General features: G+C 42.2%; 1 protein-coding gene across 1 annotated transcript in view; it reads right to left on the bottom strand.

Moving 5' to 3' along the window:
- stxbp1b (syntaxin binding protein 1b) overlaps positions 1 to 18,682 on the bottom strand; it is a 130,968-nt gene that overhangs the window by 82,642 nt on the left and 29,644 nt on the right. The gene's annotated exons all lie outside the window — the stretch shown is intronic.

The raw sequence follows: 18,682 nt of genomic DNA, 5'->3' as shown, positions 1-18,682 counted from the left end.
GACGCCCTGGTATGAGTTGCTCCCGGCGGTCCGGAGGTTAGAGGTCAGAGTGGTGAGGTCACCAGACGTCTAAACCATGATTCTCAGAGGTTAGTAGTTTCCTCTGAGTTCAGCTTCCCCGGCCATGAGTTGCAACCTGGGATCTGCAGGTTAGGTGTCCAAGGTGGATGTCTGAGAGTTGAAGTAGCTCTGAAAAGAGCTGTTGTGTTGTTACGTACTCTCGCCACTAGATGGCCCCGCAGCTCCCTCCTCATCCGGCTCCCTTCGCAGCTGTCCGATATTAGTCATCACCTGGTCACTCAGTCAAAAGGCTCGCCTCACCTCCCATTCAGAGAGAAGGTCCAGGGTAGTGTAGACTCTTCTGGGGTTTATACTATTCTCTTCTCCTCGGTTGCATCTTTGGTAAAAACTCGTTTTCGCTCGCTAGTCATCGGTTTGCAGTCTCTCTCGGATTTCGGATTTTGGATTTATAGGATTTGACTATTTGGCCTTTCAGACTTCGGAACGTATTTTGACAGAGATTTAGGATCTCCTCTCATTCTCTGTTGTTTATCCCCATCCCCTTCTGGGTCTGCGTTTTTCGTTATCCCCTTTTTCTATATCGATATTGATAACCTCCTTTGTCCATTTTCCTTTTTGTAATAAAATTCTTGTTTTTAAGCGACGCTGCACTCTGTTATTATTCATCCCTCGCACCACTTTTATTATTTCCCCTACCTCATCTCTCCTAAAGAGCTGGGGACGTAATATGTGTCTATAATCAGTTGCAGCATCGCAGAAAGGTTTTGACTTAAGGTCAAAGGAGATGGTTTGAAAAGAGATGCTTCTTTCCCGATTTGGCCGAATCGGGAGTCAGCTGGAAACTGAATTAATCGGGAAGTAATTCGTGTTTTATTAAATGACTTTGTTATGATTTCTGGCCAAGTTTGGCAAATCAGTTTGACACGTTTCTGAGAATTTACCAACATCCCTCAGAAAGCCACACCTCCTTCAGATACAAAATTCTTAACCTTAATATCTTATTGTAATGTGTATGAGTGTAGATAATGATTAACTTGTTAAATCAAACACATAGTGATTTGAGATTTAAATGGATCATTGTAAGAACAATGAGTAAATGACTGTTGTGTGCTAGTTTTCGTTGAGACATGGCTTAATGACAACATTCCGGACTCGGCCATACAGCTGGAGCAGCTAGCATGCTACAGAGCCGACAGGGCTCTCGTAGACGGAGGCAAGGCCCGAGGTGGTGGGGTCTGTGTTTACATCCGTGACGAGTGGTGTCGTGATGCCAGTGTAGTACGAAAACTCTGCTCATCACTGGCGGAGTTCATGATCGTGAAGTGTCGCCCCTTCTACTTGCCGAGGGAGGTAAGTTCCATCTTGTTGGTCGCTACTTATATACCTCCGTCTAGCAACAACAGCGATAGAAATGCGGCGCTGAACGAATTGTATCAGGCCATCAGTGAGCAACAAACAGCACACCCAGACGGTTTCATCATCCTCGCAGGAGACTTTAATCACGCTGATCTTAAAACTGTTCTCTCAAAGTTTCATCAGCATGTACATTTTCCAACAAGGGGAGATAACATATTGGACCACCTGGTCTACACACAGGAAAATGGAGCATACAAAGCCCTTCCCCTCCCCATATCGGCACCTCTGATCACCTCACTGTTGTGCTAATGCCAGCATACAGACAGAGAGTGAAGGTCGTCAAACCTGTTATGAAAGAGGTAAGAGTGTGGCCACAGGGGGCCACCTCTGCTCTTCAAGACTGCATTGGGTCAACTGATTGGGACATATTCAGGGAAGCAGCTACCTACAACAACATCATAGACATCGAGGAGTACACAGATACGGTGAGCTCATACATCACCAAATGCATTGATGACGTTACACAGGTGAAAAGCATCACAACTTGAGCCAACCGGAAGCCATGGCTAACAGGAGATGTCCTCAGGCTGCTAAAGGCCAGAGACGAGGCCTTCAGAGCTGGGGATGAAATGGACCTGAGAACAGCGAGAGCAAACCTGTCCCGTGGCATCAGGAAAGCGAAACAGGACTACACACACAAGATAACCTCACACTTCAATGACAGCAAGGACGCACGGAGCCTATGGCAAGGCATCCAGGCTATTACAGACTACAAGCCTGCAGCGCGTAGCTGTGAGAGCGACACCACTCTGCTCGACAACCTGAACAGCTTCTTTGCACGATTTGAGACAGAACAACACACGCCCACAGAAAACACCACCACCTCCACACGACCAGCCTCTGTGCCTGTCTGTTGCCAGCGTGAAGAGGACACTCATCACCATCAACGCCCGGAAAGCAGCGGGTCCAGACAACATCCCTGGTAGTGTGCTGAAAGACTGCGCAGAGGAGCTGAAGAATGTCTTCACAGACATCTTTAACATACCTCCCTGAGGCAAGCCACTGTCCCATCATGTTTCAAGACTGCCACCATCATACCTGTACCAAAGAAACCATCCCCAGCTTGTTTCAATGACTACCGCCCCGTGGCACTGACACCCATTATTATGAAGTGCTTTGAACGACTAGTCATGTCACACATCAAATCCACCCTACCCGACACTCTGGACCCATACCAGTTCACATACAGAGCGAAACGATGCACAGAGGATGCAATCTGCTCTGCCCTCCACCCAGCCCTAACTCATCTGGACAAGAAAGACTCATATGTGAGAATGCTGTTCATAGACTTTAGCTCAGCATTCAACACCATAATACCACAACAACTCATCTGTAAACTGGACAGAGTGGGCCTCAGCACCTCCCTTTGCAACTGGCTGCTGGACTGGCTATAACAGGAAAGCTCTACAGCGCATTGTGAGAACAGCTGAGAGGATAGTTGGTGCACCACTCCCCTCCCTGAAAGACATTTACACCACTCGCCTCACCCGCAAAGCCATCACAATTGTCAACGACGCCACCCACCCCGCGCACTGTCTGTTCAGCCTCCTGCCCTCTGGAAAGAGATACAGAAGTCTCCGCTCCCGCACTACCAGGCTCACCAACAGCTTCGTCTACCAGGCTGTGAGACTGCTGAACTCTCTTCCATCACAGATCCCAGCCAGCAGAATCACCAGGGTGACAGGAGTATAGGATGACAGACTGGACCCCCCCCCCCCCCCCCCACACACACACACACACACACACACACGCTACCCCCCTCTCCTACACATCTTTGGGGGGCAGATCTGTGGTCCCTCACACTCCCTATTGGATGCTCCTATAGAGAAACCTTACATAAACAAGCGCGTGTACACACACAGGTGCTCACATGGTGCTCTCAAAAGTATGGACTTGGGCACGTTCAACACATGTCTTAAGGCTGTCGTTGCCACTAAATGCACTGTGATTTATTATCGTGTGATTGTTCAGTTAAACAATGTTGATTTTATATTTCATCATCAGGCTGACGCAGTGATAGCTTGCTCCTGATGTATTGTTGTGTGTCCCATTTTTTCTGCTCTTCTCTTTCTGCAGGTCTAGAAGCAGACTCTTGTTCATTATTGTTTATTTTTGTGTATTTTCATTTAACGGCTATAAGCTTTTGAACTCCAATGTATGTTTACTGTGAATTACATATCAATGACGAGAGATAAATGACTCATTGTTTTCCTTATCTTTTTTGGGTTTACTCTGTATTCTAAGCAATGCCAAGTATGTGCAATAAATTCGGAAACTACAAGGACACATCTTTCATCACTGAGTCGGAGTTTAGCTCACTGTCTAGTTGAAACTACCGCTACGTCTCAGCGAGGACAGTACAATAAAAAGGCATTGAGTAATCCAGAGTTCAACACCAAAGGTGCAAAGCACAACGAAAAAACAATGGAACAACCATCAGTACGTTCAAAAATCACAAAGCGCTCTCTCTCCTCTTCGTCCACCACCACGGTACAAGCGTGGGCCAACGCAGAGGCAGCAAAGGCGAGGGCTGCATTTGCAGAAAAGGAAGCAAAGCAAAAAATCGAAAAGGCTACAAGAAAAGCAGAGCTGCAATTAGAGAAATCAAGGCTGGATGCACAACCTGGGATATTGGAATTTCAAAGAGAAGCCGCTGCAGCTGTTGCACAAGCTGAAGCGTTGGAGGCAGATGAAGAATTGGAATCAGCAAAGTCAGATTCACCTGCACGTGAAAACATACAAAAGGACATTGCTACACATACTCGGGAGTATGTCCAAGAACAAGCAGAGCTTAAATTACAACAAAGTAAGGCAGCTGCACATCCTCCAACACCTGGCGCAGCACTACCAGGGGGGAGCCTTGTCACATGGGATGTTCCCTCACAAAAGAACTTAAGTGTACAGGATGAAGACAGTAACCAGCATAACGAACTGCAAAGCAAAACACTAGTAGACACTCAAGACAAATATGTAAACAATACTCAAACAACCACTTACTATGAACAAAATAGACTCCAAACAAAGGTAAAGCCAACTCAATAATACAGCAGCCCCTCACTAAAGCCTGATTTATGCTTCTCCGTCTGCATCAGTGCGGAGACACGCAACGCCATTATCCGTCCTTGCGTAGGGCACGCAAGTACGTACGGAGTCGAGCCCACTTTTTTAAACATCCGTCGAACGAGACGGATTACGCAAGCTTGTGATTGGTCAGGATGCCGCTGTTGTTTACAGCGCCGCCATTGCAGAGAGAGCCGAGGATAACTAGCGGCGGACACGGAGAAGCTTGAAGAATATCTCGCGAAAAAACTCTAAAAATATGAACGTTTAATTCTCCCGTGACTGGAGGAGTGAAAAGATGTGCAGCAAGCGTTTTATTTGTGGACGGAAATGACAGGAAACGTGGGTTTAGAGGTGGCGAGCGCATGAAGCGGTGGGAGAATGAGAGACAAATATGTCCGTGTTAAAAGTCTCTTATATACACAAAAAGCACAATATAAACACACTATCTTGGACCGATACATGACAGGATACCATAGAACAGCGCTACACCCTCTGTTGTCCTGGCGGGCAATTGCTTTGCAACACTCTCCAGGAGACGGAGAAGTAAAAGAGCAAAACGCTTCCGTCAATCCGTGCGTGTCTGTCCCTTGCAGAGCTGACGGAGAAGCATAAACCAGGCTTAAACCATCAACAAAATCGTTCTCCCCATAAGCATTCGCAACTCCCACCAGTGCAACATCAGAAAAAGAGCTCTTTGTTCGATAACTGGCTCGTCATGACTTCATGAGTACCACCTCTACTAGTTTGATGACAAAACTGAAAGTTATTGCGCATGGCAGTCTTCATTTTACAGTGCCACTTCAGATATAGGACTCAAAGCAAAGTAATATTAGATTTACTGGTTAAGTGGCTCAGGCCGTAGTCCAGTAAACATGCCAAAAGAATTCACCCTGTACACACTGAAAACCCAAACACAGCTCTTCAGAGGGCCTTGACACGACTCCAGGAATGCTACGCTGCACCGGAAGTGACGGGGAAGTCACTATTTAAAAGACTTGATGAGTTCCCAAAGATATCTACCAAAGATTATGGGAAACTAAGAGACTTGGGCGATCTTCTCATGAAGATACAAGGAGCTAAGGAAGAAGGCTACCTTACAGGACTAACATACCTAGACACTGCTAGAGGCATAGGACCTTAATTAGGGAAACTTCCCTAAGGAATCCAAGAAAAGCGGATAACAGTCAGCTCAAAGTTCAAAGAGGAAAACAATAGACTATTTCTGCCATTTGAACACTTCACAAGCTTCATCTGTCAAGAAGCCTGTAGGAGAAATGATCCATTTTCTTTTGCCACACACAATCGAAAGGCCAAATCAGCTCCCCCAAAGAACTACGGCAGTAAAATATCTGTTCACAAAACCAATATCTCTACAGAGAAAGGACAACCAACAAACCCACTTGCAAAGAAAGTGGATGGACTAGAGAAGAACTGCCCTATTCACAACAAACTGCATCCGATAAACAAATGAAGAGCATTCAAAGCAAAAATATAGAGGAGAGGAAAGCTATACTCAAACAGAGTGGAATCTGTTTCAAGTGCTGCAACACAACAAGCCACTTAGCAAAGTGGCTTTGCCACTCAAAACTCTGTTGAGGTGCACAGAGTGTGACAGCTAGGGCTGCAACAAACGATTATTTGGATAATCGATTAATCGGATGGGGTCTCGACACGATTAATCGATTAATCGGATTACATAGGGACATTTTTAAAAACTGCTAGGGAAACGTTATTTTTCTCCTTCCTTCACTTTATTAAACACAACATTATTAGAAAACAGTTCAATAGCAGAAAAACAACATGCCATCACCTAAATTGTCTTATAAGGTGTATAGACAGAGACCCTAAGCTTCACCTATCTGTGACCTAAAATGCTTGGTCCAAGTTAAACAGCTTAAAGAGCAAGTCAACCCCTACCAGAGTCTAACTCCACTCCCGCTTCATGTTTGAAAAATGCAACACATGCTGTTGCCTGGCAGACCGAGAGGGCGGAGCCGCTAACAAATACACACACACTCAGGCTCACGACAGCATTGTGACATCATAATGTACCAGTTTACATCATAGCATACTTCTTAGCCAATAGCGGTGGCAGATTTAAATTAAAATACAGTGCAGAGTTTTTACCTGACAACGGCACAACACTGCCAGTTTTAGGCAGAATATTTAAATTTGAACTAAGATGCACTGAAGTGCCAAATTATTGACGACACGTGTCTGCAGCACGATTAGACTCTCGTTTATTTAGTTTATCAGCAAAAAAAAGTTTATTTGGGGGTGACTTGCTCTTTAAGGGCAATTCTCATCTGTTTTGTTTGATCTCATCTGTAGGCATTTATTATAATTGGGGATGTCAAACAACTAATTTTTAAATGTAATTAAACATAGGCTGTGAATTAATCAAAATTAATCACTATTTCCAAAAATGACTGAAAAATACCAAATAAAACAAAAGTAAATGAATGCCATCCTCCTTGCGATGATGCCCTGGGCAACTGCCATAAAGTCACATCAAGAAATGCTGCTGATCATTCCAATGATCCCAAATAGACTCACATTAGGCCACATGAAAGCAACTGAACCCAAAAATATATTAACCAGTATATAACTGCACTCTCACACAACACGCCTGCAGCAACAGTTAGGACTCCTCCCTCCCTTTTAAAAGCTTTTTTGCTTCTGAGGACATTGTGGTTGTAAAGCCACATGCTAGTAGTCTGGCCCCGGTGTGATCAAATCAACCAGTTTCTGCTGGAATGTGACGGCGGAACCGGTTCGCAGCAGCTCGAGTTCCCCCCCCACCCCCCCACCCCCATCTAATAGCGTCGCGCTTACGATTTTATAGACTTTTTTTTTTTAACGCGCTTAGGGCATGTCTAGCCTGTGTAATAATCCGGGGCTTGGGTGAATCACTTTTGAAAAGTTCTTAACTTACCCGGACACCGAGCTCTCTCCTTCCTCGCTGATGATTCTGACATGCTTGCGTTTAAGACGCTGCATCATCACCGTAGTACTCCCGTGCCATGCTAAGTCTGACCTACAAACGTTGCAGGTAATGAATGTCTTCGCCTGATTTAACTGAAAATAATCCCAAACTTTAGAAGTTTTTACTTTTTTGGGGTCTCGCTGCTTCTGCCATGTTCCTCTTACAAACACCTGCCGACTCTCTACCGGTCTGCACGCAACGGCGGGCGGGAGGGGAGGGGGCTTTTTGAAGAGTTGCGCAACACAACGAATCGATGACGCAATTCGTTGCCAACGCTTTTAGTAATCGATTTTCATCGAATTTATCGATTCGTTGTTGCAGCCCTAGTAACAGCAATCGCCACAATACTGCTATGCATTCAGACCCACCACCTCAAGTACCTACAAGGTCCTCAACCCCAACAAGTGACGGCAGGGAGGAAGAAAGTGCTGTCAGCCTTACAGCAGTGAGCTCACAATTAGGGATGGGTACCTTTGACATTTGAATCGATCCGGTACTAATTCCCGGTACCTACGAGTCGATACCGGTACTTAACGGTACCAATTTTCGATACTTTTGAGTGTTTATTATTTTAATTCTCTTTTATAATTAACTATATATTTTTCTCAATATATAACCATATTTGATAAATATCACGATAAATAACATACAACTGTTTGTATTTTAACATCGTCCTTGTAGTTTTATAAGCTGATAATTAAACTGAAGCAAACATCTTTACTGTGAACTAAATTTACTGTGTATCTTCATTCCTTTTGCCGTCCTTTTTCATTTGATTTTTCCTACTGGGAAGTTAGAATTTCCGAGGAGAAAGCGAACGCACCATTAGCTGATAACAACGGTGGCAATGGAAGCTAACATATCAAGCTAACGTTATCTTTAACAGTTTATTTAGCTGCTGGAGCAGATTAAAACGATGATGCCTCACACTTAGATCGTTGTCGCTGGTTTTACCTTCACCCAATCACCCGTCGCATTTAGTAAAGTAAAGCCAAACTTTAGAGCGCGTTCATGTTCTTCTAGTCGGAAATTCGGAGTTCCGAGGAGAAAGCGAACGCACCATTAGCGAAACGGAAGCTAACAAATCAAGCTAACGGTATCTTAAACATTTTATTTACCTACTGGAGCAGATTAAGATGAGGATGTCTCACTTAGATCGTTGTCTGTCGCTAGTTTCATCACCCAGTTACCCATCACATTTAGTGAAGTGGACCCAAGCTTTAGCGTGCGTTCTTTCTACCATGCTGCTCTGTTTACAACGGGCTCGCAGGGACCGGCGACATAACGCTCTTGCGCATGCGCAACTGTCTTGGCAGTACCGAAACGAGGCACCGTTTGAAATGACGTGAATCGGTGTTCGGTCGGTACTATGGAATTCGGTCGGTACCTTAAAAAGTACCGAATTCGGTACTCATCCCTACTCACAATGCACCCAGGTGTGTGGCACAGGGTGAACAGGTAGATCATGCGCCAAGATCTATCTGGTTCCAGAATATTATCACGGACAGCGCGACAGAGCAGCTAACATGTATGCCATTTTAAACGACCAAAGTAATCGTACACTGGTCCGCTCAGACGTCTTTGACCTGTTTGATATTAACAGCCAACTCTTCCCCTACAGACTAAAAACAGGTGACAGGCTGATCGAAACAGCTGGTCGCAAAGCCAAAGGTTTCCAGATCGAATCTCTCGATGGAAAAATCATCCTCTCACTCCCACAATTAATTGAGTGCAATGAAATACTAAATGACAGGACTGAAATCCCTACACCCAATGCAGCTTGCAGCCACCCTCATCTGAGAAAATAGATCAGTAGATTCCAGAGCTCAACCCCAATGCACAAATCCTTATTATACTGGAAAGAGATATCTTGACAGTCCAAAAAGTTTGTATGCAAGCAAAGTGACCTCACAATGCCCCATTTGCACAATGACTAGACCTTGTATGGGTCCTGATTGGGGATATGTGTTTGGGAAATGCACATAAACCAATAGTGAATGCATATAAGACACGTGTATTAGAAAATGGCCGTCCCTCTATCTGCATGCCCAGTAAAAGCACCATAAGGCTAACTGAGAATGCTTGCCAAAGGGGGGCAAATGAGCAACGCTGGTAAAGCAACATTGGAGAACCGAGGACGGAGTGTCTTCAGCTAAACAGGCTCAACAAACTTGGCCCGTCCATTGAAGACAAAATTTTCTTGGAAATAATGGACAGAGAAATGTTCAAAGACAAGTCAGATCATTAGGTTGCACCCTTACCTTTCAGAGCTCAGCGACAACGGCTGTCCAACAACCGTGAGTACATAATGTCTCGATTCAACTCTCTACAAAAAATGTTACAAAGAAAACCAGGCATGAGAGGCCAGTTTCTCGAATTCATGGATACAATTTTCCAAAACAAACGTGCAGAGGAGGCTCCACCCTTAAATGAAAATGAGGAGTGCTGGTTTTTGCCAACCTTCAGAGTATTTCATCCACAGAAATCAGAAAACATACGTGTGGTCTTTGATTCCAGCGCAAAATACTGTGGCATGTCTCTAAACAACGCCCTCCTAAAGGACCCTGGCCTAAACAACTCCCTCATAGGGGTCTTGATCCGCTTTAGGATGGAGCAGGTCGCGGTGGTTGCCAACATACAGCAGATGTTCCACTGTTTCCTCGTTCATAGAGACCACAGGAACTACCTGAGATTGTTGTGGTGCAGAGATAACAATATGTCCAAAGACGTCATTGACTATAGAATGCCGGTACATGTGTTTGGGAAAAGCCTATCTCCGTCTGTAGCTATCTATAGTCTCAGGAGAGCTATTCAGGAGGGAGCAAACAAACAGAGCAGCAGGGTTTCCCTTACATAGGCAGCAGTAGCTCAACAGGTTAAGCGGGTTGTCCAGTAATCGGAAGGTTGCAGGTTCGATCCCGGCTCCGGACAGAGAATTCTGCTGTTGTGTGCTTGGGCAAGACACTTAACCCACCTTGCCTGCTGGTGGTGGTCGGAGGGACCGGTGGCGCCCGTGCTCGGCAGCCTCGCCTCTCATCCCACCAGTGTATGAATGTGTGTGTGAATGGATGAATGATACACTGTAGTGTAAAGCGCTTTGGAGTCCTTACTCTGAGAGGCGCTATACAAGTGCGGGTCATTTATCATTTATTTATCATAGGCGTAGCCGTGGCGACCCGCCACAGCTGAAATCCCACCGCCACGCCTACAAGATCCCAAGTTTTTTTTTTTTTGCGCTGTTTCCCGAAGAAGCAGCGGGAACTACTATGTTGTCGCTTGTGATCACAGCCGGCGGCAGCAAGGAGCAGGCTGGGCAAGGTGAAGTTTAAAATTAGAAAGGTAGCGGTGGATATAACGCTTTTTGGTTTACATGTTTCAATAGCATTAAGATAAACGAGTGTTGACAATCTTGACAGGGTTTCCTCCAGTGCTTATTAGGCCAGGTTTTCCTCCCCCCACCAGGCTAAGCATCACTTATTCATGTAAAATGTATTTATTTTTTCATGACTGACTTTAACCACATCTAATACTGGATTACGGCGTGAGCGCAACAGCGACAACTTAAGATCGATGTGTGAACAGCCTGGGAGGTCGGGTGTTTTCATCTGAACCCTTAAAACCTCCAGCAGGCTACGCTGCACTATTGACGTTTTAGCGCGCGGGGCTAACAACTTAGCGATGTGACATGTCTCGGAGAAAGTGTAAAAACATGTTGGACGCTTCTTCTGAAGCGGGAAAATAACACCTCTTCTTAAGCAGAGCACGACGTCGCCTCGGGTCGTTCACCCTCTGCCGAGCCGGACTGAGCTCGATAACATTGACCCAGCACAGCCACTAGGTTGTTGGAGCTGCCCCAACGTTAAAACCTGTTAAAAACTGTCATTTATTTCATTTATCTGCCCAAAAGCGTGACTTATTCAGGAAGCACATGGATAACAAACGTGTTGATATTATAAATATGTTCAAAAGTAACAACGCTCGTAGAAGCGTCTAGAAGCGGCTGAGCACTGGGCGTTCCCGCAGCAGGGAAGTGCTGAGCAGAGCTGAGTGAAGTTCGCTTCCAACTCACATCAGACACCTATGCTAATAGTTATTGCTCTCTGATGTGGGTGAGAGCCAGCTTCACTCAGCTGCTGAGGTGGGTCTACTGAGTAAAGGACAGACAGCAGTAGCTGTTACTTTTAACTTAAGTGAAACGGGCAGAAATATACGGAGCCCCTCTGATGACATGGTCCAAAAAATAAATAAATTGTGGCCACGAAATACTATTTTGAGGCCACAAAATAGCTATAACGTGGCCACGAAATACTTATTTGTGGCCACGAAATAGCAGGATGAGGTAATCTGCTGACCCCGCCAGTCACCAGTAGGGGAGCTGTGGGTATAAAAAGCAGACTCGAGCAGTGTTTCCTTCCTCGTTTACGGAAGTAGCTGCACTACCCAAACAGAAGCTGTATTTTAGAACAGTGGCAGCGTAAACTGGATGCGTGTGGATCGCGGTGAGTATTCTGATCAGCTGTTAAAAAGCAGATTGGTGATAACTGATATAGGCTATATACAGACAGAGGCGACATTTGGAAGCCTGATGAAAGCTGTAACGTTACCGCGTGCTGTTGGAAAAGAAGCGTGCTTGCCTCCTAGGTGATCTATTGCTGTCGGCGTGGTATGTAAGTTGGTGTGGGCCCTCCTTCACATCTGTGTGACTGTTCACTGGTGCTTCGGGTGATTTTTGGTATTTAGTTTGTGTTGTTGCTAGAACCTCCAGTGGGTCCACCTTACCTTGGTAAGCTCCAGCCTGGTAAAACTAATTATTTTCTTTCCCTTGTTTTAATTCTTCCTTTCTATTTTTAAATTAGTGGTTTAAATTGCTGTCCTTTTAACAAAACATGAAATAAAATTGTGGACTTTGCGTACACCTTGTTTCTGCCGCCTTTGTGAGAGCATTGAACCTATGTGTGCCTAAAAGGGACCAATTTTATTTTCCTTGGGTGAAATTCCCAAGGTGGCATTGTTTTAATCTTTTTACTTAACGTTCTGTTTAGTACCGGTAAACCCCATACCACCTTTGCCTCGCCACATTAAGATATTAGCTTCTATTTTGGGATGACGTATTAAAGTCGGGTCCGCTCCAGCCAGTGACTCCTCATGAACCTGACTACATCTCATGTTACTGCAGCATTTGTTATTCCAGTCCGCGTGGCAGCGGATCGCAGATTCAGACACACCATGAAACAGCAATAAGTCGGTCTGAGGTAAAAGTGAGCATCATGGCTATATCTTGTCCCCTATAGACATTTGATTACGCACAAGTAGGTGATCAGCTCAGGTTTACACAGAGCAGAAGGAAGGAGAGCACTCTGGCCGCACAGGTTAAACGTTCCTACTTTAAGAAAACCGTTAAATTGCATTGTTTATGTGCTACCTGGGCTCTCTAAATATTTATTTAATGTTAAATCAAAGGAAATTGTAATGGTATCGAATGTTTATGAATTACTATTTAAAAAATGAAAGTGATGGGGAAAAAGGTCGATCTATGACAGCTGCAGACGCGTTCCAGCGGAACCACGGCTCACGGGTGCACAAGTGAGCACATCTGGGCTGGGCAGCTATTTCGTGGCCACAAATAAGTATTTCGTGGCCACAAAATTTATTTTTTGGACCATGTCATCAGAGGGGCTCCGTAGACATGTGTATTTTCAGCATAGTTGTCGTCTTGTCTCGGCTCGTTAACGACAACTCCTATTGTCTCATCATGTTTCACCAAAGAGCCACTTTTAGCTTGTCAGTGTCTCATTTTCTTTATGAAAACAACATAGCTATACACATCATGCAGCCTTCAGCCGACAGTCTGTCAAATGCTGGGTTTAAACAGCTGGTGTGTGGCAGACCAAAGACATTCCACTTTCTGATGTTGTTGTTGACTACAACAAAAACATGGGTGGTGAGGATTTGTCTAATACTTTGATTGGATACTACAGTGTCAGCAATAAATTCACTAAGTGGGACAACATCGACATCGTCTCCGTCAACAGCTTCATCCTGTACAAGGAGCTTCTCATGCTGAGGAAAGAGCCCGACTCAGGAAAGCTACTCAGCCACAAACAAGTTCAAGAGCAGCTAACTGCACCTCCTGAGCTACAGCCCCCCAACCTGACCTGCATCCCAGAGAACTTTAGGAGTGATGCCACCCTGTCTAGGAGGCAATGCAAAAACTGTTTGGAAGCTGGCACCTCAAGGGCGAAGGCACCAGTTTATTGTAGACAATGACAAGTCCCTCTATGCTTCAGGCAAAGGCGTGATGACCAGTCCTGAAGCTGTGATGCTTTGTGTTACTTTCTAGTAATTATATAAATATGCCACAAGATTTTAAGGTTGCTGTAATCAAACCTTCACTTAAGAAGCCTTCTCTGGATCCAGATGACCCAATGAATTATAGACCAATATCTAACCTTCCATTTTTATCCAAAGTCCTGGAGAAAATAGTGGCCATCCAAGTATGTGAGCATTTAAACATTAATGCTCTGTTTGAGGAATTTCAGTCTGGTTTTAGAGAGTATCACAGCACTGAAACTGCATTAGTGAGAGTTACAAATGATATTCTCATGGCCTCCGATAAGAATCTTGTGTCTGTTCTAGTCTTCTTAGATCTCAGTGCTGCCTTTGACACAGTTGATCACAATGTTCTTTTAGAAAGACTTGAACATGTTGTAGGGATCAAAGGAGCAGCGTTAGGCTGGTTTAAATCCTACCTGTCTGACAGATTTCATTTTGTAAACGTACATGACAAATCGTCTTCATACTCCAGGGTTACTTGTGGAGTACCACAGGGTTCAGTGCTTGGACCAATTCTTTTTACTATATATATAGTCCCAATTGGTAAAATCATTAGACAGCATGGGATAAACTTCCACTGTTATGCTGACGATACTCAGCTATATTTATCCATTAACCCTGATGAACCTAATCGGTTGGGTAGATTACAGGCTTGTCTTGAGGACATAAAAAATTGGATGACTCTAAACTTTTTGCTTTTAAATCAAGACAAGACGAAAGTTCTCATCTTTGGACCAGAAATCCAGAAAAGGAAATTGCTTAGTCAATCACCTGACCTGAATGGCATTACATTAATCTCCGAGAACAAAGTAAGGAACCTTGGTGTTTTCTTTGACCAGGACATGTCATTCAAATCACAGGTTAAACAGGTTTGTAGGATTTCCTTTTTCCACCTTCGGAATATTGCTAAGATTAGAAGCATACTTTCCAGGAGTGATGCTGAAAAGCTAGTTCATGCATTTATTACATCAAGACTGGATTACTGTAGTTCATTACTCTCAGGAAGTCCACAGAATGTAGTTAAAAGTCTTCAGCTTGTCAAAAATGCTGCAGCTAGAGTTCTGATGAGAATTAAAAAGAGAGATCATATCTCTCCTGTCTTAGCTTCCCTACATTGGCTACCTGTTAAATTCAGAATAGCTTTTAAGATCCTTCTTCTCACATATAAAGCTCTTAATAATCAAGCTCCATCATACATCAGTGATCTGATTGTTCCATACGTTCCTAACCGAGCACTTCGCTCTCAGACTGCAGGTTTACTGGTGGTTCCCAGAATATCTAAAATTAGGATGGGAGGCAGATCTTTTAGTTATCAGGCTCCTCTCCTGTGGAACCAGCTCCCAGCTATAGGCTTAGACTGCTGGAGGACACACTGACCACTTTTCACACTCTACTGCTTTCTTCTACAATTTGCTCTTTAACTGTATTATTTTCTGCAATTTCAGCTGTTAACTTTATTTTTTCTCTAAATGTTTTTCCTCCCCAGAAGAAGCTACAATGATGTTCTGCTGAGCTGTGGTGGCCTCATGGAGGGGACCATCGTCTAGCACACTGCTGCTAACCACTTAAACATTCTCCCTCTCCTGATAGTAACTTTTTGCTTTCCTTGACGTTGGATGTGCTACTACTAGTTTACCCGTTTAATTATAGATCCACTAGGATAAATAGTAAGAACAAAAATCAGAAACCTGCAATCATTATCAGATTGGTGAACAAAAAACAAAAGAAAGAATTGCTTAAACAAGGACGAAAGCTGAAGGGAACAAATGTATATATAAACGAACACCTCATTAAGAAATATGCAGACATAGCAAGGCAAGCAAGACTTCTGAGAAAGCAGAAAAAAATACAATCAACATGGACCTCAAACTGCAAAGTGTTCATTAAATTGAACGGGTCTCCAGAGCAGGCAAAGATTTTGGTTATCAAAGAAATGGCAGAACTAGAAAGATACAAGTAAATAATATGGATAAGAAATACTGATAAATTAAAGAAAATAAAAATTATGAAGAACTTGCAGGCTACCAGTAGGGCTACTGAATAGTAAAAAAAATGAGGAAATAAATTAGTTTACATGGACACAGAGGATAAAATATATGACATTGATAATAAGATAGATGAAAGCTTTTTTGATTTAAACATAAATTGTGATTATTATGAAGATGAAAAATTGAACAGTGAGGTAATCACAGGAGATAGGCTATCAATTATCCACATCAACAGTAGAAGTTTGTTTGGTAAATTACAAATAATACAAGATTATTTCAGTAAACTCGAAAATAAATTTAGTGTGATTGCAATAACCGAGACATGGCTCAAGAACGACATGATGGATGAAGTTCAAATAGAGGGATATGAACTTTTTTTTGCTAATAGAACATACAAAAGAGGAGGTGGGGTAGCTTTGTTTATTAGAACAGATTTGAAATGTAAATTAGTTGAAGACATGACAATGACTGAGGATGGGGTCATGGAAGTAATAACTGTGGAAATTAATAATAATACATCAAAAAATATCCTGGTTGGTTGTGTTTATAGAGCACCTGGTGCTTGTATTAAGACATTCACTGAAAGAATCAGTGAATTGGGCGATCACATAAAGAACAAAACCTTGCTCTTGTGTGGAGACTTTAATATTAATATAGAGCTGCCTGCTGGACAGAAAACAAATGATTTCATCAATTCTATGTACAGTTTAGGATTATTTCCGTTAATCACCAAACCAACCAGGATCACAGCACATAGTGCTACTATAATTGATAATATATTTACAAATAAAAAAGATGATGTATTGAGGAGTGGGGTATTGATGGCCGATATTAGTGATCATCTGCCTGTCTTTGCAGTACTGAAAAATAAACAATTGATAAAGCCAGAAACCTCGTTAAATTACAAACGAGATAGATCATTTAGAGCATGGGAAGCGCTAAAGAAGGATCTTGAAATGCAGAATTGGGAGGAAGTATATGTAAGGGATGTCAACACTGCATATAAGTCCTTCATGGAAAAATTGATGAAATTATATAATAATAACTGTAAATTATTCAAAAGTAGTGGTAAAAGGGTAGATCAACCATGGATGACTAAAGGAATAAGAAATGCATGTGCAAAAAAACCCAGCTGTATAGGAATTTTTTAAAATCACAGACAAGAGTAACAGAAGACCGATATAAAAATATAAAAATAAATTAATAGCAATAATTAGGAAAAGGAAAAAAGATTATTATGGTGAATTATTGGAAAAGAATAAGGCCATTACAAAGGCTACATGGGGAATAATAAATAGTGTGACGAACAGAAATAAAACTACATCTAAGGTACCAAATTACTTTGTCAAGGACAATGTAGACATTTATGATGTAAAAGAAATCTCTAATGAATTCAATGATTTTTTTGTAAATGTAGGGAGGAGTTTGATGGGTCATGACACTTTAATTGAAGACAATTTGAATACAGTAGTAAATAATGTCAGTAGTATTTTCCTTGGCAAAGTAGAAAAGGAGGAAATACGAGAAATTGTAAAAAACTGTGGAAATAAGCGATCAACTGATTGTGAGGATTTGGATATGATGACTGTAAAGACCATAATAGAATCTGTTATTGATCCTTTTACTTATATTTGTAATTTGTCACTTTCTACTGGAGTCTTCCCTGATGCTATGAAAATAGCAAAAGTGGTTCCACTGTTTAAGAATGGTGATAAACATAATTTCACAAATTATAGGCCAGTGTCACTACTTCCACAGTTTTCCAAAATACTAGAAAAAGTCTTTGCATCACGGTTGGATAAATTTATTGAAAAAAATATGACCTTACATAATGAACAGTATGGATTCAGGACCCAACATTCAACAACAATGGCAATAATGGATTTAACAGAGAAAATATCTGAAGCGATAGACAATAGAGAATACTTTATTAGTGTTTTTATTGACTTAAAGAAAGCTTCTGACGTTATCGATCATTCAAGGTTACTGCAAAAATTATATCAGTATGGAATACGAGGGGTTGCTCATCAATGGGTCAGAAGTTATTTAGATAACAGAAAGCAATATGTTCAGATAAATGGCATTACATCAGAGCTACGAAATATTGCTTATGGAGTGCCACAAGGGTCAGTCCTTGGACCAAAACTGTTCAACCTGTATATCAATGATTTGGTAAATGTGTCTGACAAACTAGGTTCTGTTTTGTTTGCAGATGATACAACATTGTTTTATTCAGGGTCTGATATAAATGAAGTAACTCATGTGATAAATATTGAACTGATAAAAGTTAAAAACTGGTTTGATATAAATAAATTAACACTTAATCTTAAAAAAACTAATTTCATTCTATTTAATTACAAAGAAAATATAGACGTAATATTAAAAATAGATAACATGGAAATTCAAAGGGTAAAAGAAATCAAATTTTTGGGAGAAATGATTGATGAAGCTCTAAGCTGGAAATCACATATAGGCTATATAAAAGGTAAAGTGGCCAAAGCCATTGAAGTATTAAATAGCGTGAATTTTGTACTAAATAGTGAAGGATTGTTATTACTATACAATGCACTGATTCTGCCATACTTAAATTACTGTGTAGAACTCTGGGGAACTGCATATAGAACGTATACACAACCTTTGTTTGTTTTGCAGAAAAGAGCAATGAGAATTATAGACAACACTCATAGTACAGCTCCATCTAACCCATTATTTATAAAATATAAAGTAATTAAATTTCATGATTTGGTCAACTGGAGAATATTGCATATAATGTATAAAGCAAATAAAGGTACATTGCCAAAGAATATTCAGCATATATTTGAAAAGAGAGATAGTAGTTATTCGTTGAAGGGATTTGAAATCTTCAAAAAACCTA

Source organism: Nothobranchius furzeri, chromosome 17, assembly GCF_043380555.1.
Source record: "Nothobranchius furzeri strain GRZ-AD chromosome 17, NfurGRZ-RIMD1, whole genome shotgun sequence".
Taxonomy (NCBI): Eukaryota; Metazoa; Chordata; class Actinopteri; order Cyprinodontiformes; family Nothobranchiidae; genus Nothobranchius; species Nothobranchius furzeri.
Note: the sequence above shows the minus strand (reverse complement) of the source record. Positions and strands in the feature narration are given on the sequence as shown.